Genomic DNA, 25,516 nt, shown 5'->3' on the forward strand with positions numbered 1-25,516 from the left:
ACCCATTGGCCATTACTATGACTTTTTTTGTGACGTCTCCTTTCAGTTTTTAGTTCAATTTTTAACTGAGTTGCTCTTCTACTTATTGTCATTTGTAGAATTCTTGAGCTATTCTGGGTTCAGATCCTTTGCCGATACGTTTTACACAAATTTCTTTCCATTTTGTTGACTTGCATTTTCATTTTCTTAATGGTACCATTTAATAAACCCAAGTGTTTTATTTTGGTGAAGTTCGGAGTATTCAATTTTTCTTCTGTGGTTTGTATTGTTGTGTGCATGTTATATCTAAGTAATCATCGCCTACCTCAAGGTAACAGAACTTGCCTGGGCTGGACGTGGTGGCTCATGCCTGTAATTCCAGCACTTTGGGAGGCCAAGGTGGAGGAATCACTTGAGGCCAGGAGTTCACGACAAACCTGGACAACATAGCAAGATTCTGTCTCTATAAAAAGTAAAAAAATAAAGATAAAAAAAATAGTTGGTGTGGTGGCATGCATCTGTAGTCCTACTTTGGATTATGAGGTGGGAGGATTGCTTGACCCCAGGAGTTCGAGGCTACAGTGACATATGATTGCACCACTGCATTCCATCCTGGTCAACAGGGTGAGTCTCTGTCTCTAAAATAAACAAATTAAAAATTAACAACAAGAACAACACAAAAACAATATCCTACTTTAGCTTTTACATTAGGTTTATGATCCAGTTCAAATTAATTTTTATTCATAGTGTGAGGTAAGAGTCAAGGTTCATTTTTTCCCCATATGGATATCCAATTTTCTAGCATCAAATATTAAAAAGACTATCCTTTCCCTGTTGAGTTACCTTAGCATCTTTGTAAAGAAATTGACCATATAAGTGTGGATCTGTTCCTGAACTTTATTTTTGTTCCATTGATTCATATGTGTACCTTTATGCTAATACCATGCTGTCTTGATTAATGTAGTTTTATAGAAAGTTTGAGACCAGTAATTTCCTAACTTTGTTCCTTTTCAAAATATTTTGGTTATTCTAGGTCTTTTGCACTCTCAAATAAATTTTAGAATCAGTTTCTGACTTTCTACAGATAAGTCTGGTGGGATTTTGATTAGGATTGCATTGAATCTAAGGTCAATTTGAGGAGAAATGGCATCTTAACAAGACTGAATTTTCTAGTCTATAGCTATGGTGTATCTATCCATTTATATATGTCTTCTTTAATTTGTCTCAGTAATGTTTTGTAGTTATTAATATAAAGATATTGCATATGTTTGATCCAATTCATTCCTAAGACTTTTTGTTATTATAAATGAATCTTAAATTTTTTTTCTAGTTGTTACTGGTATATAGAAATGTAATTGATTTTTCTTTCTTTGAGACAGAGTCTCACTCTGTTGCCCAGGCTAGCATGCAATGGCATGATCTTGGCTCACTGTAGTTTTGACCTCTCAGGCTTAAGTTATCCTCTCACCTCAGGCCCCCAAGTTGCTGTGACTACAAGCATGTGTGATCATGCCCAGCTAATTTTTGTATTTTTTTGTAGAGACAGGGTTTCACCATGTTGCCCAGGCTGGTCTTGAACTCCTAAGCTCAAGGGACCCACCTGGCTCAGCTTCCCAAAGTATTGGGATTACAGGTGTGAGCCACTATGTCCGACCAGAAATGTAATTGATTTTTGCATAATGACCTGATTCCTGTGACCTTACTAAATTCACTTATTAGTTCTGGTAGCATTTTTTATGTTCTTTGGGATTTTATATATACATGTTAATAATAGGTTATTTAAGAATATACACAGCTTAATTTCTTCCTTTCCAAAGTACATGCCTTTATTTCCTTTTCTTGCCTATTGCATTGACTAGGGCTTTGAGTAAAATGTGGAATCGAAGCCAGGGGAGCAAAAATCCTTGCCTGGTTACTGATCTTAAGTAGAAAACATGCAGTGTTTCACCATTAAGTATGATAGCAGTTGTAGGATCTTCACAAATTCTGTTTATCAAGTTAGAAAACTTTCCCTCTCTTCCTAATTTGATTAAAATTTTTTTTTACCATGAATGACTGTTCAATTTTGTTAAATACAGTTTTTTTGCATCTATTGAGATGATCATAACTTTTCCTACTTTACTGTATTAGTATGATGAATTATATTGATTTCCAGATGTTAAATCAACCATTCTTGACATAAAACTTACTTGAATTTAATGTATTATTCTTTGCATATGTTGCAGAATTTGATTTGCTAATACATTTAAAAAAATTTTATATCTGTATTTATGAGTCATGTTGTCTTCTTTTGATATTTTTAAATGTTTTTTGTATTGGAACAGTGGGTTTAGAAAATAAGTTGGGAAGTGTGGTAAGCTAAATAATAGCCCTACAGATTTGTCAATGCCCCAAGTCTCCAAAATCTCTAAAATCTCTAAATATTACCTTTATGGGTAAAAAGTTCTGCAGATATGATTAAGTTAAGGTTCCTGATATGAGATTATCTTGAATTATCAAGGTTGTCCCTAAACACAGTCACAAGTTGTCCTTATAAATTGGAGGCAGAGGGAGATTTCACACAGACAGAAGATGAGAAGGCACACAGAAGAGAAGGCAATGTAATCAAGGAGGCATAGCTTGTATTAATGAGGCCAGAAGCAGAGGAATGCCAGCAGCCACCAAAAGCTGGAAGAGGCAAGAGAAGGTTTTCCCCCGGACCTGCTGGAGGGAACGTGTCTCTGCCCACATGTTGATTTTGCCCGGTGATGTTGATTTTGGACTTCAGGACTTCAGAACTGTGAAGGAATACATTTCCATTGTTTTACGCCACCCAGTTTGTGGTATGTTATTACAGCAACGTTAGAAAACTAATAGAAAAAGTGTTCCCTTCTCCTTTATATTCTGAAAGATTTTGTGTAAGATTGGCATTATTTATTTTTAAAAATATTTCTTAGAATTCATTTGTGAGGCTCTCTGGGCATGCATTTTTTAATGCAAAAGCTTTTAAATGACAATTTCAAATTTTAAAAATTAATATAGGGCTATTCAAGTTTTCTATTTTGTCCTGAGTCTGTTTTGGTTATTTGTAACTTCCAAAGACTTTGTCCATTTCATTGATGTAGTTGTGTTTATTGGCATAAAGTGGTTTATAATAATTTGTCTGTTCTCTTTTTAATGTCTGTAGAATCTGTGGTAACATCCTCTCCTTTATTCCTGATATTGATAATTTGTGTGTTTTTCTTTTGCTCTTAATCAATATAGCTAGATGTGTATTACTTTTATTGATCTTTTTAAAGAGCTAATTTTAGTTTCATTAATTTTCCCTATCTTTTGTCTAATTTTTATTTTACTTATCTTTGATACTTTTGCCTTTACTTATTTTGAATCTATTTAGTTCCTTTTCTAGCTTCTTGAAGAAAAGTCACAGATAATTGATTTCAAGTCTTTTTACATTTCAAATATAAGCATTTGAAACTATAAATTTTCCTCTCAATATTGTCTTAGGTAAATAACATAAATTTTAATTTCTTGCATTTTCAGTTTCATTTAGTTAGAAATACCTTCTGAGGTTTTTTTTTTTGGTCATTTCTTTCTCTGACCCATGAGTTATTTAAAAATGTAATATTTAATTTCCAAATATCTGGGAATTTAAAAAAATTTCTGTTATTGCACTCTAATTTTATTCTGTTGTGGGTCAATAAAAAATATGTGCTTTATGAATTCATTTAAAAAATTTTTATTGTAATTTATTTTTTAGCCTGGCATATATTCTATCTTGATGAATGCTGTATGTGCACTTGACAATCCTACTGTTGTTAGGTAGAATGCCAATAAATGTCAATTTGATCATTTGATCAAGTTGGTTAGTAATTTGTTCGTTTTCTATAGTTTTACTGATTTTCTGTCTACTTGGTCTATCAACTAGTGAAAGAGGACTGTGAGACTCTTGAACTCTGTTGTCTATTTCAGTTTCATCAGCTTTTGCTTTACGTATTGTGGAGTTCTGCTATTAGGTATATGTAAGGTTATAATTGTTATCTTAAAATTTCCCTATCTCTGGAAAGTTTTCTTAAAGTCTACTGGCATCAGTAGATGGGTCCATATACATTTGCATTTTCATATTTGCTTTTAGTTTTTATTTGGTGAAATGCTACAAATTATTTTGATGTATGTTAGTTGCATAACAGAATGATTGACCTCTTTTATATGTGAACTTACTGCTAAATGCTGAAGTATTTTCCAATAGAAAATTTGAGAAGGTAATTAGAACGGGGGGGCCGTGTAATAGGACATCATGCATGCAGACTTATAAAAGGCAGAGGAGGTTCAGAGAGGTTGTGGCTATTGGAGAATGAGAGAGGAATGTTTTCACTGAAGTATGACAGATCCAAGGTTCAACTCATGAGCTGTACCTCACAAAAGACGTGCGTTTTGAAAGATAAGAGAATTGGCGGGTAGGAGGCTGGGCAAGATCTGGAAACTTAGTTGAGGCACTTTTTATAACTAAAAAATCTACACAAATTGTGCTAATATGAAATAAATATATATTTTTTTTAAAGAAAGAAAGAAAAAAAAGAATGAAGAAGAGGAAGAAAAAGGAAGAGAAAGAGAGAGAGAATGGGAGTATTGCTTTCTTGCCCAGGCTAGAATGCAGTTTAGTAATGGGTATTGAAAACCTCTTTTATACCAATAATTATACTTAATGATGTAGACAGGAAGGAATAAGGGAAGAAAATAACAAACAATCAGCCAACCAATATTTCATTTAAACCTATGAAATGCTATGCGATTGCTGAGGAGTGATTTACTTCCAATTATGTAGTCACTTTTGGAATAGGTGTGAGGTGGTAATGTGTGTTTTGTGTATTTGAAGTGGAGAGTTCTATAAATGTTTATTAAGTTTACTTGTTCCGGGTCTGAGTTCAAGTCCTGGATGTCTTTGTTAATTTTCTGTCTCGTTGATCTATAAAATCGTTAGCTCTTCTTGTTACATTGATCCTTTTGCCATTATGTAATGTCCTTCTTTGCCTCTTTTGATTTTTGTTACTTTAAAGTCTACTTTATCAGAGGTGAGAATTGCATCTCCTGCTTTTTGTTTATTTGTTTATTTTTACTCTCTGTTTGATTGGTAAATCTTCCTCCTTCTCTTTGTTTTGAGTCTTTGTGTATCGTTGCATGTGAGATGGGTCTGGATGCAGCATACCGATGGGTTTTGGCTTTTTATCCAATTAGAATATATATAAGTTTAATACTGGCATTTGATGCTAGCTGGCTGTTTTGCCCATTACTTAGTGTAAATTGTGTTAATGCTCTTTGCTTTTTGATATATTTTTGGAAAGGCTGATATTGTTTGTTCCTTTATATGTATAGTGTTTCTTTCAGAAGCTCTTGTAAAGCAGGCCTGGTGGTGGTGAAGTCTCTAAGTGCTTGTTTGTTTGCAAAAGATTTAGTTTTTCCTTTGCTTATAAAGCTTAGTTTGGCTGGATATGAAATTCTGGGTTGAAAGTTCTTTTCTTCAAGAATGTTAAATATTGGTCCCCACTCTTTTCTGGCTTGTAGGGTTTCTGCTGAGAGATCTGCTGTAAGTCTGATAGGTTTCCCTTTATGGGTAACCTGACCTTTCTCTCTGGCTGCCCTTAGTATTTTCTCCTTCATTTCAACACTAATAAATCTGGCGATTATGTGTCTTGGGGATCGTCTTCTTGAAGAATATCTTTGTGGTGTTCTTTGTATTAACTGGAGTTGAATATTACCCTGCCTTGCTAGGTTGGGAAAATTTTCCTGAATGATATCCTGAAGAGTATTTTCCAACTTGGATTCATTCTCTTTGTCACATTCAGGTACACCTATCAAACGTAAATTAGGTCTTTTCACATAGTCCCATATTTCCTGGAGACTTTGCTCATTCCTTTTTATCCTTTTTTCTCCAATCTTGTCTTCTCGTTTCATTTCACTGAGCTGGTCCTCGACATCTGATATCCTTTCTTCTGCTTGATCAATTCGACTGTTTAAACTTGTGCATACTTCGCGAAGTTCTCGTGTTGTGTTTTTCAGCTCCATCAATTCACTTATATTCCTCTCTAAATTGTCTGTTCTCGTTAACATTTCGTCAAACCTTTTTTCAAGGTTCTTAGTTTCTTTGCATTGGGTTAGAACAAGTTCTTGAAATAAATATATTTTACTGCAACTTTGACTATTTTATACCTGAGGGTAAGGTGAGTTAGAGAAAATCTAACAGTGAAAATGCAGAGACATTTAGAAAGAAATAGAATGAAATGAAATAAATATGCAAAAAAGAATAATTGGAACTGGAATTTGCCATGACTAAGAAACTATTAACCCCACTTTACAGATGAGAAAAGGACTTTATGTTTTTGCATAATCTGTAAGCTTAGGGTGAATCCACACATTCTTGTTGTGTGATAAAAGATTTTTTTTCCCCTATAAAACACTAGCAAGTAAAATGTGCTCTACCCTGGGTTTATTATGTTTGTTCCTAAGGAATGTCTTAACTTTTGTGCTCATTCTGCTACTCAAAAAGCACCTTTAATTACGTGGCAGATGTGTCAGTGGCAAAGGAAGACATGAAGTCCTGAGCAGCTCATTAGATGAGCCCTAAGATAGAATTGGTTACATTTAATTTCAAAGTTCTCTCACATTTCTTTGTAAAGGGCTTGTTGCAATATGGAATTATGAACTGGGAGGTTGTCTTATCTCGGGAAAATTTAATATTTCATCTAGTACTTTAATGTGCTTTCCAAGGTATTTAAAGAGCTGAGTAAAAATTAAGATGATTGGTATTAGAATGTTGAAAAACGTTTTAAGCACTTTAAACCATTGGGTGTAAATTCAGGAATATACGATTAAGAAGCCTGGGTACGCTGCCACATGGTATTGTCAAGGTTGAAATAAACATGGTGCCATTCCACAGTGCAATGACTGACAACCGAGTGCAATTAGCTGTTTAGTGTAGCCAGGTCTTCCAAGACTCATCATTGGGGGTCTTATCAATGCTGATAGATCAGCTCGTACCCTCCCCTACTGACAGCACCTCCTGCCTTGGCAAAGTTCCCTCGGGCAGGTTTCAGTGTTCCTGGGGTTTCATGTGTGTATTCCTGAGTGACCACTCCCCTAATAGCTTTGCCATGTTTCCCTTCTCTTCCATGTTGAAGCCCGAGGAAGAGGTGTGGGGAAGGGGGAAAACGTCCCCTTCCAGTTTGTCTTACACTCTGTGAGCCATGGGGAACACAGGCTGCTTGTGCTCTCAATGATAGAGGCTGCAAGGAAGCCTCTCTCTTATGCTTCTTGCTGCCTTGCTGTTCCTGGGATGCAGTCCATGAAGGTGGACATGGGAAAGTCCATAGGACAAACACTACCAGACTCAGAATAGTCATTCTCCTCTGGTTCTGAGGCCTGATTACCTGGCCAAGTGGATGCTTCTGGTGGCTTGCTTCCTTAAGGGAGATTTTCTTTTCTCTCTTTTTTTTATTTAGAAAAATATTTTATTTTTTATTTTTTTATTATACTTTAAGTTGTGGGGTACATGTGCAGCATGTGCAGGTTTGTTACATGGGTACACACTTGCCATGGTGGTTTGCTGCATCCATCATCCTGTCATCTACATTAGGTATTTCTCCTAATGCTATTTCTCCCCTATCCCCCAACCCCCTAGCCTCTATTCCTCCCCTAGCCCCACACCTCTTGACAGATCCCTGTGTGTGATGTTCCCCTCCCTGTGTCCATATGTTCTCATTGTTCAACACCTACTTATGAGTGAAAACATGCAGTTTTTGGTTTTCTGTTCTTTTGTCTGTTTGCTAAGAATGATGGTTTCCAGCTTTATCCATGTCCCTGCAAAAGTCATGAACTCATCTTTTTTTATGGCTGCATAGTATTCCATGGTGTATATGTACCATATTTTCTTTATCCAGTCTATCCTTGATGGGCATTTGGGTTGGTTCCAAGTCTTTGCTATTGTAAACATTGCCACAATAAACATACATGTGCATGTGTCTTTATAGCAGAATGATTTATAATCCTTTGTGTATATACCTAGTAATGGGATTGCTGGGTCAAATGGTATTTCTATTTCTAGATCCTTGAGGAATCGCCACACCATCTTCCACAATGGTTGCACTAATTTACCCTCTCACCAACAGTATAAAAGCTTTCCTATTTCTCCACATCTTCTCCAGCATCTGTTGTTTCTTGATTTTTTAATGATCACCATTCTAACTGGTATGAGATGGTATCTCAATGTAGTTTTGATTTACATTTCTCTAATGGCCAGTGATGATGAGCTTTTTTTCGTTTGTTGGCTGCATAAATGTTTTCTTTTGAGAAGTGTCTGTTCATATCCTTTGCCCACTTTTCGATAGGGTTGTTTTTTCTTGTAAATTTGTTTAAGTTCTTTGTAGATTCTGGATATCAGCTCTTTGTCAGATGGGTAGATTGCAAATTTTTTTCCCATTCTGTTGGTTACTGGTTCACCCTAATGATAGTTTCTTTTGCTGTGCAGAAGCTCTTTAGTTTAATTAGATCCCATTTGTCTATTTTGGCTTTTGTTGCCATTGTTTTTGGTGTTTTAGTCATGAAGTCCTTGCCTATGCCTATATCCTGAATGATACTGCCTAGGTTTTCTTCTAGGGTTTTTATAGTGTTAGGTCTTATGTTTAATATTTAATCTGTCTGGAGTTAATTTTTGTATAAGGTGTAAGGAAGGGAACCAGTTTCATATACAAACATCTGATCTTTGACAAACCTGACAAAAATAAGCAATGGGGAAAGGAATCTCTATTTAATAAATGCTGTTGGGAAAACTGGCTAGTCTTAACAGGGATTTTCTACAGTTAGGCTCCCTGTTCTGTGAAGGCAGAGGCCATAGTTGTCTTGTTTAGCTCTATCTCACTGCAGAGTGGACAAACAATAAATACTTGTTGTCTCTCTTCCTGGGACTCTTAAGTGTTTTGGAAAATAGTTTTCCTGGGGATGGCCCCACAAGTTTGCTGGAATTGCCTGTTGTTCATCTTGGGCTCAAGCTGGAACCCTCACTGAATTTAAAATGTCTCATAATATATTCTGGTAGTTACTTTATGCTTAATTGTTTTATTCCTAGAGAGCTTTGAAATTGTGATAACCTTTATTGCCCAGGTTGTTATCATTTCAGCTCACATTTTTCCTGACCTCTGGTTAGTTTTTTAAAAAATATAGACTAATGTGATCATGTCAACATTTTAATCATGACGAAATAATTGCCCCTTGCCTTGCCACTAACAAATTATATGACCTTGGGCTAGGGTTGCTAGAGAAAACACTGACCACCCATTTGATATGAATTTCTGGTGAGTAATGAATAATATTTGGTATAATTATGTCCCATGCATTTTGGCAGTGGAGCATAGTGCTAAACTTAAGCTAAAAATTATTTTTGGTCTGAAATTCAAATTCATTGGATTTTCCTGTTTTTCTTTCTTTCTTTTTTTTTTCTGGACAAATCATTTTACTTTTCTGTATTTCTGCTTCTTCATCTACAAAATGGAGTATCAATCTTGTGTACCTTGTTAATCTAAAGCTCAAATGACATTAAAGTGCATTAATATTCTTTCATAAGAATTTCCAATAAAAATGTAAGACGTTGTTAGTCATACAATAAATGTTTATTGGGTATCTGTAATCGCTCTGGCTGATGTTAGCACACATTTGCTCTAGTGAATTAGAAACAAGTAGAAGACAGGTTTTGCTTTTAGGAGCTTTGTGAATATCTAAGAAGATAAGCTCTATGGCCTTTCAGACACTGCAGAAGATAAGCAAACACAGTGTAAGGTAATAAGAACCATAGTGTAATGCTAGGAAAGACTAGACAGGCAACACTCCAGGAGGATGCTGAGGACTGAGTCCTGAGTTGGACCTGAAAGACTTAGTGGATTGTGGACTCCTTGCTGGGAATCCTCAGCAATCCTGTGTGTGCCCCTCTGAAGAATGACAGAAACAGAGGAACATTATGAAGTCTACAAACAAAGGCTGCAAAACAATGAGGAAATTTGCCTCTGGAGCATAACTTCAGATCCATGTTCCAAGTTCCAAAGTGAGTTAATTTGTTCCCATTTTAAATTTTAATTTCAGCTTGGAAAACAAGCTAACATAATGTTCTTTACGAATGAGAAAATCCTCCAGTCCCCCATATAATCTGTCTCTTAAGTACATATTCAAAATGGAAGATTAGGCTTTTTTCATTCATTCATTCATTCATTCATTCATTCATTCATTCATTCATTCTTCATTTAATAAATGTGTATTGAGCACCTGCTATGTGCCAAGCAGGTCATAGGTGTATAGGGTATTTTTTATTATTTCAATAGGTTTTGGGGGAACAGGTGGTGTTTGGTTACATGAATAAGTTCTTCAGTGGTGATTTCTGAGATTTTGGTGCACCCATCTCCAGAGCAGTCTTTTGTCCCTCACTCCCCTCCCACCTTTTCTCCCAAGCCCCTAAAGTCCATTGTATCATTCTTACGCCTTTGCATCCTCATAGCTTAGCTCCCACTTATGAGTGAGAACATGTGATGTTTGGTTTTCCATTCCTGAGTTACCTCACTTAGAATAACAGTCTCCAATTACATCAAGGTTGCTGCAATGCCATTATTTCTTTCCTTTTTTATGACTGAGTAGTATTCCACAGTTTATTTAACCACTTGCTGATTGATGGGTATTTGGGCTGGTTCCATATTTTTGTGATCATGAATTGTGCTGCTATAAACATACATTTGCAAGTTCTTTTTCATATAATGACTTCTTTTCCTCTGGGTAGATACCCAATAGTGGAAATGCTGGATCAAATGTTCTACTTTTGGTTCTTTAAGGACTCTCCACACTGTTTTCCATAGTGGTTATACTAGTTTGCATTCCCACCAGCAGTATAAAAGTGTTCTTTATAGGGTATTTAAAGATAAAAATGGGACAACCTCATTAAGGAGCTCACTTCACATGCTTCTATAAACATATCTTGAGGTCATGTGTAGAGATTCTAGTAGGACAGCTAAGCTTTGAGTGTGCCCTTGACCTGGAAACCCTCTTTCTTTCTCTGAGAGGAATTACTTTTCCCAGTGAACTTGATATTTGAGTAGGATCACATGATCTAACTAGCTGATCAACTCTGGTCTTTAAGAAAGTGCAGTTCACTCCAGCCTGGGCAACAGAATGAGAGTCCGTCTCTAAAAAAAAAAAAAAAGAAAAATGGACTGATGTTATAGTCAGACAACCATCATTTTTCAAAACCAAAATGAAACAAAATAAAGCCTGATGCAGAAGACAGGCATATCACGAACATAGCTAATACAGTAGGATAAACGGATTGTGCAGATATGATAGAAGCAGAGGAGAGAGTGCCTGTGAGGGATTTCAGGTTAGCTTCTCAGAGTAGGTGGCCCTGGGCTTTAAAAGAGCAGGAGCTCACGAGGGTGTGAATTATGGGAAAACATTCCTGGCAGGATGAACATCTTGTGCCTCTAAATAGCATTTCTCGTATTCTGCCTCATGGCTTCCTGCCTTCCTTCTGCAGTTCCACCACCAGATTGTGGGCTCTTCCAGGCCCAGCAGGGCTGTGTCTTAATTATTTTTGCATCCTCATCATCTAGCATGGTGTCATTCAAGTTGCAGTTTTCACTGAATGGACTAAAATTGCATTGATTACCTTTTTGAATAGAATTCACAGCGGCAAGGTAGTATATGCAGAATATGCTCTACTTGGTATTAACGGTCACTGTGAAGTCAAAGACTTTGGTTCAGACGTTGGCTGGCCACTCACTGGGTTGTACAGTCTTGAGCAAGATACCCTCCCTGAAACTTTTCCTTAGATGAAAAATGAGAAAAATAATATCTACTTCGTATGTTGAAGATTGAGTGAAATTGTGTGTAAAATGTGACTGGCATAATTGCTGGCATCTAATTCCATATTAATTCCCCATACTCATCCACAGTATGCTCCTTAAGCTGACTTAGAATTTAGTTGTTACATTTTTGGAAGAAAAACTTAAGGACCTGAAATAAGGCCCACTACAGAATAAAAATTCTGCTCATGGGAAATATAACTATGTTTACAGCTTATTACACATTGTTATGTACCCACATGTTGCAAATAGATCGTGTTTAGATGATTCCCCTGGTGGGGATGCTTTGGTTGGCTGACGGTTATGCGTGAGTCCCAGATATGTTCTGCTGAGGCTGCATCTGGGGATTGGGAGGACATTTGCAAGACACCGTGAACATTTGAAATGTCAAACTTTAAAAGTACTGAATATATACTTTGATGCAGAATAATTATAAATAAAGAATAATAACCCATGAGAAGTGTTTAAGAAAATAATTTTGGGGAAAGAAAACTATATATTTCCTCCACAAATCTCTGTAAATCAGGAAGAACTGATCATTATTTGATTTAGGGACGTGGGCAGGGATTGGTGCTGTGTCACAGGGCACCTGCATTCCTCAGCAGCAGGGTTTGAGTCTCTGCTTTGTTAGATGAAGCGGTTTCAGTGCAAACTGGTTTCTAAAAACATTTTCAACAATTTGAAACTGGTGTGCTTCCAAATATAGACCCAGACTTGAGAAAGGTGGGCTATTTTGGGGAATGGTCAATTTCTGGAAGAATAACTGAGGGCTTAGTTTAAACATTTGGATAATTTTAAAGGATGTAAAAGGCCCCATTTCCCTGGCCTATTTACCCAATTCAGTATCACTTTTGAGATGGGGAGTCGTTCTATATCCAGGTTCCCAATCTTCTATGTTTTCCAACTGCCTGTTCTCTACCAGGGATGAAGAGAGAAAACTGAGATTCAGGAGGGCTGCGTTTGACGGACAGTGTTGTCCACTTTCTAATCTGGTTTAGCAGGATGCAGGAGTAAACCTCAGATGGGGTTGAAAGATGGAGGAATGTCTTTGTTGTCTCTCATGAGGGCAATGCCCAGGACAGAGGGTTTAAGTGGCTTGATCTGCATGAGAGAGTTAACATTCCTGGGCAACACCTTCTAAGTAAGGAGCTGGTTAGGGGTGGAGGGCCTATGAAACTGAAGACAGCCTTGCCCCTCTGAAGAATATCACAGCCTAACTCCCAACCTCTCCAGCTGCATCTCCTCGCACATCCTCTGCCTTGCAACACATGCAATATACCAGCCACATTGAGCTGATAATGATGGTACCGTGACCCCAGGAGGATCTCACAGAGTTGCAGAAGGGAAGTAGGCTCCAAACACTATTTGTTCCTGCATACGCTATTCATTTTGCTTGGAATACACTTCACCCCATTATTGTCTGGAAAGCTCCTATCCGTCTTTCAAGACCTTCAGCAAATGTTACTTCTGCTACAAAGTTTCCTGCAGCACCCCAAGGCAGTTAGTCAATTCTCTGGGCTCTTATGACACATTTGCTATCTCAATTACAGCACGTTTTGCAAGTTACCTGCTTCTGTGTCTGCTTCCCTGCAGTACACATTTTTAGCTGCCTGTTAAAAGCCTTCCCCTTTCTCCTTCCTTCCTTCCTTCCTTCCTTCCTTCCTTCCTTCCTTTCTTCATTCCTTCCTCCCTTCCTCCCTTCCTTCCTTCTTTCTTTCTTTCTTTCTTTTTCTTTTCCTTCCTTCCTTTCTCTTTCTCTCTTTTTAGATTGGACAGAGATTTTATTAGATTCTTTGAAACTGGTAAGGTTCTAGTAGTTGTCGAGGGGCTCTGTGTGCACGTTAGGGCATGCCTTTATTGCTCAGCTAGGCATTTTATATTTCTGTCTTAGATTTCAGTTCCTGGCTATACAAAACCTCAGAGTTAACCAGAAGTGTGAGAGCTTAGGTCCTTCTCAGGTCTGAGAACACAGCCCTTGGCATATGCACAGACTTACACAAGCACGTGACATTCCAGGAATCTACCAGAGTATTTTTTTAAGCCTCCTGTGGTCATCTAATTCTCCAGTTTTTCCTGCTAAGCATTTTGCTTAGCCTGTTGGTTGCTCTCCTAAGATCTACTGCCTCAAGCAGCCAAGATAGTCAACAGTTTCCTCTAATTGTTTTCAACAGCTTCCCCATGGAAAAGGCTATTCTGCACTAGGTGAGCTCTGAGTGAGATTAAAAAAAAAAAAAAAAAAAGATAGCCTTAGGAGTGGTCTTCCAGTGAACCACCAGACAGATCAAACAATGATAGTTTTCTGGCAATGGTGGTTTGAAGGAGTTCCATCCAACCCCATTTTGCTCCCTCCCTTGGCTGCCAGGTTGCTGGTTTTCAAGACTAATGCACAGCTTGGGAATCCCCACCCTTTCTTTCTTACTGATGGAATCTTGATGTTGTTCAGATAAGCAGCTTCAAGGAAGGCTGAGTTTTCATGTCAGCTCCTGGGGGGTAAATCTTTATAAGCCCAAGCCAATCATGGCAATTCTGGTTTGCCTGCCAGTAACTGATTTCAGGTTGAGAGTAAGAGGCACTTCTGGCTGATGACGGGAAGTTGGCTGTGGTGGTGCTGCTCAAACTTGATTGTGCATATACGTTGCCTGGGAGTCTGGGACAAGGCAGACTGCGATTGTGTAAGTCAAGGGTGGGCCTGAGGGTCTGTATGTCTCCCCAGGGGGAGGCAGAACCAGATGCTGCTAGTGCGAGGTCTACACTTTCAGGGAGCTAGAGGATTTCTAGGTTAAGTCTCTTTCCTTTAAAAAAGGGACGCAAGAGAAAAACAGGTCCTCTAAATGTCTCCAAAATCGGCCATGTGAAGTGTGTTATCTGGAGCTGCAGCGTCTTGTAGCCACTAAGGAAGCAGCCAACATGCTGGGATGGCAGAATGGAAGGACGCAGAAAGCCCCAGCCAAGAGCTGATGCTGTTAAATTATTGAATTCAGCAACCCCGGAACTGCCAATTTTCAGTACATTTTACTGTGTGAGATGATTAGTGTCCTTATGGTTTAAATCATTTGGATGTGAGTTTTCTGTTGCTTGCAATCAGAAGTATCTGAAGCATCCCTTGTGGGATGTGGGCTCCTTAAACTCAGGCATCCTGTGTTCCTAATCTTGGAACTCCCAGAACCAAGTTTAGAGAACCTGGCACATGGTAGATGCTGCATACATGTTTACTGAATGAATGAACGAAGGCCTCGTGGAGTCAAGGAGACTGTCATTAATAGCTTGGTCCACAGGCTCTGAGTTAATAGAGCAAGCCCTGATATTTACATATCTGGATTTGAGGTCTGTTAACTGTTGAATCCCACTTCTGCAACATATTCCATGTGAGATTTGGGTGATACTGATTAGCCTAAGTATTGTGAAATGTTAAATGTTGTTTGTATTTCATCTCCCAGAAAGCCTGACACCTCCTTCAGGTGGGTTTAGGTTAGTGGTTTTTAAACTGTAGATTGTAACCCATTGGCGCCTTGTGAAATTAATTTAGTGGGTTGCAACCAGCATTTTAAATCAACAGAACAGACCAGGAAAGAAAGTATCAGAGTGCGTCCTATGTACTAAGGATAAGGCATTGTTCTATGAAATGTTTATTTCCATTAGGTATGTGTATGTGTCTACTGGATCATGATATGAAGTGTATTTCTTACTCTGGGTTATGGTCATAAACTTAGGAGAAACGCCAGCCTGGACCAAAGGGCCAGTGTCCTTCTGAGGAATTATGCATGTGCCACACTCCCAAAGGGCTTGCAGCCACTCCTCCCCCCATTCCCTCCCTGTCCAGTCTCCAAGCCCCACACTGAGTGGCCTGGCCTAGGTACTGTTCCTTTTTTGAACTTCCCTGACTCTCCGACAAAACAGCACTTTGCGGTCTCTTCATTCACTCTTCATTCAGTTGTTTCCTGTATTTGGCAGTGAGGCTTCTGAGAGGCTCTCTGTGTCCCGGTGGGTGGATCGGTCTCTTGTCGGCTGGCTGGCTCCAGGCCAGACCACACAGATCACAACCAGGAACTGCTTGGTCCCTGGGCCCAGCTGTCTCTGCTCAGCCCCAGCAGAGACCTTGGCCAGAGCCAGCATTTAGGGTTAAGGGACTTTAGTTAGTGACCTGCAATTTTGAGCCAGATCTTGCTTTGCCTGCTTCTGGTTTGGGGCTAGATTTTGCTTTGCCTGCTTCTGTAGCCCTGAGGAAGAGGAACATTTAAGGACAGGACTTTGGTCCTGAGTTTGAGACATCACTCTGTAGACTGTTGTGGAGACCCAACAGCAATGCTTACCCTCTAGGGAGAGGATGTAGAAACCCACCTCCATCTCTTTCCCTCACTGTATATCCTGAGTCCTACTTATAATCCCAGTCTCCCCTGGGTCTGCCAATCAGCAGACGTCAGAGGTGCTAGAGAGAGGCATTCTTACCTCTCCTTCTTCCTATGCAGTTTCCACCTGCATACAAACCCCGTTTCAGCCAAGGCCAATCTTCTGCAATTTCCCACCTCTAGGCACTTTCTTAGGCTGTGCTCTTCATCTGAAATTGCTGCTCCTCATCCAGTTTCTACATGTGGAAATCCCATCCATTTGCCAAGATAGAGCTCCCATGTCACCATGCTTTGAAAATGTCTCCCATTTTCCTTGCTGGATTTGTGTTTCCCTCTGGGTCCCCCAGGGTTTTGTTTGTGCTCATCACATTCTGCCTCACATTGTGGTTATTCAGGTCCCTGACTGGGCTCCTCTGTGTGATCCTGAGCTCCTAGCAACTGTGTTTTCTTCATCTTTTCTTAGCAAACTCCTAGGAACATAGCAGGTACTATACATATTGAAGGAATGATGTGCTGTTATTTTGTGGTTAAATAGGGCCAGTGGCATGTATGATCCATTAATTTCCAAAAACAGTGCCAAGACCACTCAATGAGGAAAAGGATGGTGTTTTCAACAAATGGTGTTGGAAAATGAATCTCCATATGCAAAAGAATGAAGCTGGACCCTTACATTACAACATGTACAAAAATGACTTCAAAGTAAATCCAAGGTCTCAACATAAGAGCTGAAACTGTAGAAAATGTAGAAGGGAAAAAGCTTCACGACACTGGATTTGATGATGATTTTTTGGATGTGACACTAAAGACACAGGCAGAAAAAGAGAAAACAGATAAAGTAGACTTCATCAAAATCAAAACCTTTGTACATCAAAGGACACTATCAAGAGAGTGAAACGACAACCCACAGAATGGGAGAAAATATTTATAAATCATGTATCTGATAAAGAGTTAATAACTGGGATACATAAGGAACTCCTGCAACTCAAACAAAAATACAAACAACCCAATTCAAAAATGGGTGAAGGACTTGAATAGATGTTTCTCCAAAGAAAATGAACAAATGATCAAATAATCACATCAGTTCAAAATCACTAATCAGGCTGGGCACGGTGGCTCACGCCTGTAATCCCAGCACTTTGGGAGGCCAAGGTGGGTGGATCACCTGATGTCAGGAGTTCGTGACAAGCCTGGCAAACGTGGTGAAACCCCGTCTCTACTAAAAATATGAAACTTAGCCGGGTGTGGTGGCAGGTGCCTGTAATCCCAACTACTCAGGAGGCTGAGGCAAGAGAATTGCTTGAACCTGGGAGGTAGAGGTTGCAGTGAGCCAAGATTGCATCACTGCACTACAGCCTGGGCGACAAGAGCAAAACTCTATCTCAAAAAAAAAAAAAAAAAAAATCACTAATCATCAGGGAAATGCAAATCAAAACCTCAATGAGATACCACTTCATACCATTAGGATGGCTGGTATAAAGAAAACCCCAAAAATAACAAGTATTGTTGGGAATATGGAGAAATTAGAACTCTTGTGCATTGTTGGTGATAATATAAAATGACACAGCTGCTATTTTTAATTTTTCAAGGAAGCTCTATATTGTTTTCCATAGAAAAATTAAAAATAAAATTCTTATATGATCCAGCAATTCCACTTTTGGGCATATACCTAAAAGTATTGAACGCAGGATCTCAAAGAGTTATTTGTATACCTATATTCATAGCAGCATTATTCACCAGAGCCAAAAAAAAAAAAAAAAGAAAAAAAGAAAAAAAGAAACAGCCCAATTGTCCATCGACAGATGAAGGGATAAACAAGATATGGTCTATCCATGCAACAGAATATTACTTGGTTTTAAAAATAATAAAATTCTGATGCATGCTACAACATGATAATTGAGGACATTGTGCTAAGTGAAATTAGCTGGGCAAAAGGACAAATACTGTCTGATCCCACTTATATGAGGTACTTAGAACAGACATATCCATAGAGGCAGAAAGTAGAGTAGAGGCAACCAGAGGCCAGGGGAGGGGAGAATGGGCAGTTACTTAATGGGTATAGAGTTTCAGTTCCACCTGATGAAAAATCTCTGGACATGGATACTAGTGATGGGTACGCAACAATGTGAATGTGCTTAATGCCACTGACCTGTATTCTAAAAAAGGATTAAAATGGTAAATTTATGTTTTGTATGTTTTGCTACCATAAAACAAAGCAAAACAACAAGCTCAGTGAGTTGCTAGCCTAGATGAGTAGGGAGGAAGGTCTCTCTCCTCCTGAATGGAGAAGAGTGATCAAGGCATTCCCAAGAGCTCAGGACTCCAGGAGACTGCAAGATGCCTAAAACCTGCCCCATTTCCATCTCTGCCCTCAAAGTCTTCAGCATCTCTGCCGAGATGCAGGAGGTTGCTAAGTCCCCTAGATGTTCTCTCAGCTTGTAATTCTAGAGGGCCCTGGGGCTCCCAGACTTCCCAGATATCACAGTTAGGGGAGAGATCAGTGCTCCATAATGTCTGTTTCTGGCTCTTATAGTCGGCCAAAGGAGGAGTCTGGGACCTCTGTGTTAGTGAGAACACGAACTTGTAGGCTACTTGGGCTGGTGTGAGGTGCTCCGGGGTATTGCGGTATCTGAGGAGACAGTGCGTCAGGGCAATAGCTTCCCACAGGGTGTCTGCTGCTCCATGAGGCCTGTGCCTCAGGAAAAGTAGTCTGCTGGAGACATCCTGAGAAATGCTGGAAAGGCCAGCTGTCCTGAGAGCAGTCCAGAGCCCATGATCTGTGAGTGACAGCCTTTCTTGAGCAAAGACCTGGCTCTGGATCCCAGTCCTTGAACCAGGTAGAGGATCCCAAGTCTTGAAAAAATAACTACCTTTCCCTTTGAGAGAGGAGTTCAGTTTAGCCCAAATGAAATAAATTTCTGGTTGCTGTTCTTGTTTTTAGCCTGTGGCTTCTGGTTGAACAGTGGTTTCTGCATTGCCTTCACTTAGCTCTCTTATTCTTAACTTGGGCTCTCCTCTTCACCTCTGCCCTGGGCACAATGCAACTTCATACAGATTCCTTTATCTTTCAAAGGTCCTTCCAAGATATCAAGACCCTCTTTATCGGGTTGTGGCCTAATGAGATGGCTGTCACACACCCATGGTGTCTGGCTGACCATATAGGAGTGTGTTAAAACCAGAGACTTTGGGAAGCCGAGGTGGATGGATCACCTGGGGTCAGGAGTTTGAGACCAGCCTGATCAACATGGTGAAACCCATCTCTACTAAAAATACAAAAATTAGCCAGGCTTGGTGGCGGGTGCCTGTAGTCCCAGCAACTCAGGGGGCTAAGGTGGAAGAATCGCTTGAACCCACCCAGGAGGCAGAGGTTGCACTGAGCTGAGATCGTGCCATTGCACTCCAGCCTGGGCGACAGAGCATGACTCCATCTCGAAAACAACAGCAACAACAAACAGAGACTTCTAGGCTCCATCACTCCTCATCCTGGGGTAGGACACAGAGTGCTGTATTTTTTTTTTTTTTGAGACGGAGTTTCGCTCTTGTTACCCAGGCTGGAATGCAATGGCACGATCTTGGCTCACCGCAACCTCTGCCTCCTGGGTTCAGGCAATTCTCCTGCCTCAGCCTCCTGAGTAGCTGGGATTACAGGCACGTGCCACTATGTCCAGCTAATTTTTTGTATTTTTAGTAGAGACGGGGTTTCACCATGTTGACCAGGATGGTCTCGATCTCTTGACCTCGTGATCCACTCGCCTTGGCCTCCCAAAGTGCTGGGATTACAGGCTTGAGCCACCGCGCCTGGTCCTGTATTTTTTTTTTAAACAACTTTATTGAGATAAAAGTCACATGGGATCTGTCTTTTTTAAATAGCATCTCTGGTGATTCTGATGAGCAGCCAGGTTTGGGAGCCACTGGCCTAAGGGGGAAGTCAACCAGACCAGGCAGTTTCAGGGGATGCAGAGGGAACAAGTTCAACAACAAAACAATCCCACTCTCATTCAATCTACATTCCATATAGGTATATGATAGTCTATTTGTAGATAAATAAGATCATTTCAGATGCTGAAAGGTGCTATAGATAAAACAGGGTTATGTGATATTGATTGACTAGGGAGGATGCTTTAGCGGGAATCCAGGAAGATTCTCTGAGCAAGCAGAGAGTGGAATGGTGAGAAGAGGCAGCCATGTGAGGGAACAGGAACAGGGTTCCAGGCAGAGGGAATAGCCAATGCTGAGGCCCTGGAAGAGGGTGAGGCTGGCACGTTCGAGGACTGCAAGCAGGCCAGGTGTCTGGAGCTTAGTTTGGGTGGGAGCTGGAGGCAGATGAATTACAGAGGAGGCAGCAGGCTGGTCATGCAGGCCCTCTAGGTCTAGGTCAGGGTAAGACAGTTTGAATTTTGTGATAACTGTAATTATTATGTTAAGCAGAGAAGTGACATGGTCTTATTTATAAAAATCATGTGGCTGCTATATGAAGATAGATTGGGGCATGGGGAGCCAGGGGCTGTTGCAGAAATCCAGTTGCAAGATAATAAAGATTGGGTTAGGGTCATGCCCTTGGAGATGGGGAGAACTGGGATCTCTTATCAGACTTGGGATCTACATTACAGATAGAGCTGATGAATCTATTAATGGATTGGATATTGAATATGAGGTAAAGGGAGGAATCAAGGATGATGCCTAGGTTTTTGGACTGACCAGCTAGACAGAGAGTGGTGCCATTTCTCAAGATAGGTAAGGCTTGGGGTGGGGAGAGATGGCAGAAGCAGGGGAGAACATGAAAACATTTGGTCATGTTCATTTTGAGATGCTCATTGGACTTCCTAAGACAATATGTTAAGTAGGCAGTTGGGTGTAAAGTCTGGATCTGATGGAAGAGTTCAGGACTGGAAACACACGTTCAAGAGTCAACAGAGTGCATGATCCCCTGAGGGGAGAATATGCATTGAGATGAAGACCAAGACCAAAAAGCTGGGCTCAGTGGGACATTTAGAGGTTTGGCGTAGGAGGGTGTGATAATGCAGGAGATGGAGAATGATGTGTGGGAGGTGGGAGAGAAGCAGATGAATGTGCAGCCTAGAGAAGGAGGCATTCAAGAAAGAGACAGTGGTTGACCTCGCTGAACGCCACTGAGAGAGCAAGTAAGAATGGACAGTGAATTGACTGATGGCTTTAGCAAGATGTAGACCTTAACTGGCCTTAATAAAAGTTGCTTTAGTGGTAAGGACAAAAGCATAACAGGAATAGAATGAAAAGAGAGCCCGTGTCCTAGTTCTCGGAGGACAGGTCCTCTTTCCCACTCCAAGAGTTTGACTTGCAAAACTGAAACTGTGCCCATTAAACAACAATTCTCTGCTCCCTTCTCCCCCAGCCCTTGGCAACCACCATTCTACTTTCTGTTTCTGTGAATTTGACTACTCTAGATACCTCAGATCAGGGGACTCATATAGTATTTATGTTTTCGTGGCTGGCTTCAGTTAGCATAGTATCCTCAAGGTTCATCCATGTTGTAGCATGTGTCATGATTTACTTCCTTTATAAGGCTGAATATTTATAAGTCTAATATTTATTAGGCTTTCAATGTATGTTTTATGTTCTATTTCCCTCTCTACCACCCCACAGTTTCAAACAGATAGTTGTACCTTTTGTTATTTCTCCTTGCAGGACTAAAAAGAACCAGTTGAAAATAATTGCATCTACATTTTTTTTTTAAAAAGATAGACTGGATAAAGAAAATACGGCACATATACACCATGGAATACTATGCAGCCATAAAAAAGGATGCAGGGACATGGATGAAGCTGGAAACCATCATTCTCAGCAATCTAACACAATAACAGAAAACCAAACACTGCATGTTCTCACTCATAAGTGGGAGTTGAACAATGAGAACACATGGACACAGGGAGGAGAGCATCACATACCGGGGCCTGTCGGGGGTGGGGGGCTAGGAGAGGGATAGCATTAGAAGAAATGCATAATGTAGATGATGAGTTGATGGGTTCAGCAAACCACCATGGTGCGTGTATACCTATGTAACAAACCTGCATGTTCTGCACATGTACCCCAGAACTTAAAGTATAATAATAAAAAGAAAAACTAAGCCACTGAAGACATAACTCAAGATTGATGGAGGTAAGGCATCATGGGGACAGTCAGGAAAGGATAGACGATACCTCCAGGACAGGAAGAGACACATCAGAGGGTGGAGGAGTGGCATGGGCCTCAGAGGAAATGGCTTATGGGGGCTCAAGGCCTGTGGGTTCCATGACGCAGATTCTGTGCCTCACCTCTTGGATGAAAATGCACGAGCTTCAAGGGACCGCGTGAGCTGGGATCAGAGAACGCAGTAGCAGCCGCTGTGGACTGGAGGTGAAGGACCCTTTCTCCATTTCACAGGTACTTCCCGAGCCTCTTGCATCTAGGGCTATCATGACTGATACTGAATTTTCTTCCAATCCACTGGGATGAGGCCTCAATTCAGAATTAAGCTGCTCTAAATAGAGTACTATGTATTTTACACCTGAGTCTGTGGAGCGAAATTCATTTTCACTATGCTCTGCGGTTTCCTTCTAAAGCATTGTAATTAACTTCCATGCATCATAGCATAGAGGTTTATAGAACAGTAGGATAATAGATGTGAAAACACTTTGAAAGGTTATAAACACCGAATAAATGGAAGGGAGAAATAGCAATGCCGCGCTTAGAATGAAAATCAGCATCCCATTAACCCAGAAAACTCCAATAAATCTGAGACCTGGCAAAACTAGAGCAAGTCACTCTTTTTAATAGTGTATGATCAACAATATTAGGTTGAATATGTTGACATCTTTTGTCATCAGAAGTTCCAGGAGAGTAGGAACTAGTATGTGCTGAGCTAAATGTTAAATATTATTAATAGATTGCAACTTTTGTGTTACAATTTATGTTACACAGAAAGGAAATGAAAAAAGAAAGGAGGAAGAAACATTTTTTTCCTCTACCTCCTTCCTGAAATTCTACCTTGCATGCCAACAATGTAAATACTGCTGGAAAGGGTAGGCTAGGGTAAGAGTAAGCTATTATCAGTCATTAATATTTACACTTGGCTCTTTCATAGGAGCCGAGCAGATCTGCTAGAAAGTGTGGTAAACCTGTGAGCAGTTAGAGAAAGCTCCCTGCTAGGGAAAAGCACTTTTCCTCTCCCTCAAATTGTTTAGGGTGATAAGAATAAACTTGAATGACTTTGACATTTGGTCCACAGCATTCCAATCAGTACCAGACCAATCCACCTTTGACGCAGATGGTGATTTGATAATTTCTACAAGAAATGGTTCAGATTCCTGCCCTACACTCCACAGTTCAGGCTTTAATCTCAATGTAGTTTAATCTTCAGAGGATCGTTTGTTTTTTGCCACAAGGCATTCTTCAGGCAGCCAGGCTCACTTGAGCACAGGCAAGCCTGCACGTCGCAGCACCCAATCCAAACGGAATACAAAGTCCAGAGGAAACATTAATCAGGTGTGAATCTTACAGATGAGAAAATTGTGAGGGGCAGCAGGATAGCAGAGGAAAAGCATCTGTCTAGTGTTTGTTGGATCACCAAGCCCAGGAGGATGGGTTGCCTAGCAACTCCCAGTCACTTCAGACCAGTGCTAGGCAACAAGATGCAGTCTGTCAGCCACATCTGATTGGTGTTTTCTCCTGGTTTTTAGAATAGGTATTTCAGCAGCATCTAATTATCTTGATTTCATTCACTTCAGTATTTGCATCGGGCATCTAGTCTCCCCTCATCCCTCCTTCCCTGTGGTGTTCAAACGCTCTTCACACACTGGAAGGAACCTAAACCTTGGAGGGAAATTTCATCCATTTCAGGGAAGAGGAATATGAAAATGTGTCGCTTTTGTTACATTAGGCGTTTCTCACTTTTCATTACACCAGCTCTCTATGATCGTTTTCAGAGCTCCTTAAAGATGTACAAATTGTTAGAGGCACAAAGAGAAATTAACTGACAAATGCCTAGGAAACCAGGACCTTATATTTCATGATGATAGTGGCCATTCTACTGCCTTCTTGCTTCCCCAGCGGAAGAAGAGATGAGCACGGGCTCGTATGATTTCTGTGGTCCAGCAATCAATAGTGTCTGTTGAGCCGATTGAGCACTTTCTGTGTATTCATCTTTTGTTTTTTTTGTTTTGTTTTGTTTTTGCTTTTAAAATTCTCACAGTAACCCTATTGCTAGTTTCATTTCGCAGTTGAGGAAAACGTCTCAGGAAGCCCAAGTCTCTAAGACCCACAGTTCCTTAATGGCTCTAGACATCCTTTGGTGTCTTTCCAAAGGTGTACATGACATGGTCTGTTCTCATTGGGAGGACTCTAATCTGGTTGGGAAACTTGGTAATGATTTTGAATTATTGGATTTTTTAAAAATCCAAGATAATATGGAGTTTAGAGGTGCTCAGGAGAGGGGAGGTCTATAATTGTCATCTTGCAGAGGATGAGCCTGTAAAAAGGCTTAAAGAAACTGAGGAGAGGATTCCATGCTCCACTGAATATTCTTCCAGTAAAACCACTAAAAAGCAGTGGCATCTTTGGGTCTTCAAGCCAGTCTTTAACTTTCCAAGGGCAGTGCAAAAAGTGGAGGAAAAAGTGGACCTAGACCGTACTCTGCCCGCTTTTGGTTGAAATTCAGACTCACAGTTTCACAAGCCTCTATGTGCATGGGTTTCCAGGCACCCCTCCACTCCATTTAGGCCCTGACTGCCATGTAAACATGCACCATTCAGAGACTGGGTTGAAAATGAGATAAATGTCAATCTTTCCTGGCATGGCAGTGCCTCATTCTTCAAGTAGAACTAGAAAACAAACAGAAAATCAAGTTGCCCAGAGAACAGAAAGGGGCGGGGAGTGGGAGGATGAATCAAGAGGATTGGTTCAAGGTTACAGTGAATAAGGCGATAACTTACCAGCTTGTGAGCTATCGCTTTACTTTTAGAATAACTCTTTCTAAGGTTTATTGCTTTTGGAAAAAAAAAGTTTTAGGATACTATTATTATTATTATTTTGAGATGGAATCTCACTCTGTTGCCCAGGCTGGAGTGCAGTGGTGTGATCTCGAATCACTGCAACCTCCACCTCCCATGTTCAAGTGATACTCTGCCTCAGCCTCCAGAGTAGCTGGGACTACAGGTGCGTGCCACCATGCCAAGCTAATTTTTTGTATTTTTAGTAGAGATGGAGTTTTACTGTGTTAGCCAGGATGGTCTCGATCTCCTGACCTCATGACCTGCCTGCCTGCCTCAGCCTCCCAAAGTGTTGGGATTACAGGTGTGAGCCACCATGCCTGGC

This window comes from Aotus nancymaae, unplaced genomic scaffold (genome assembly GCF_030222135.1).
Source record: "Aotus nancymaae isolate 86718 unplaced genomic scaffold, 86718_ANA_hifiasm-v0.15.2.pri h1tg000043l, whole genome shotgun sequence".
Taxonomy (NCBI): Eukaryota; Metazoa; Chordata; class Mammalia; order Primates; family Aotidae; genus Aotus; species Aotus nancymaae.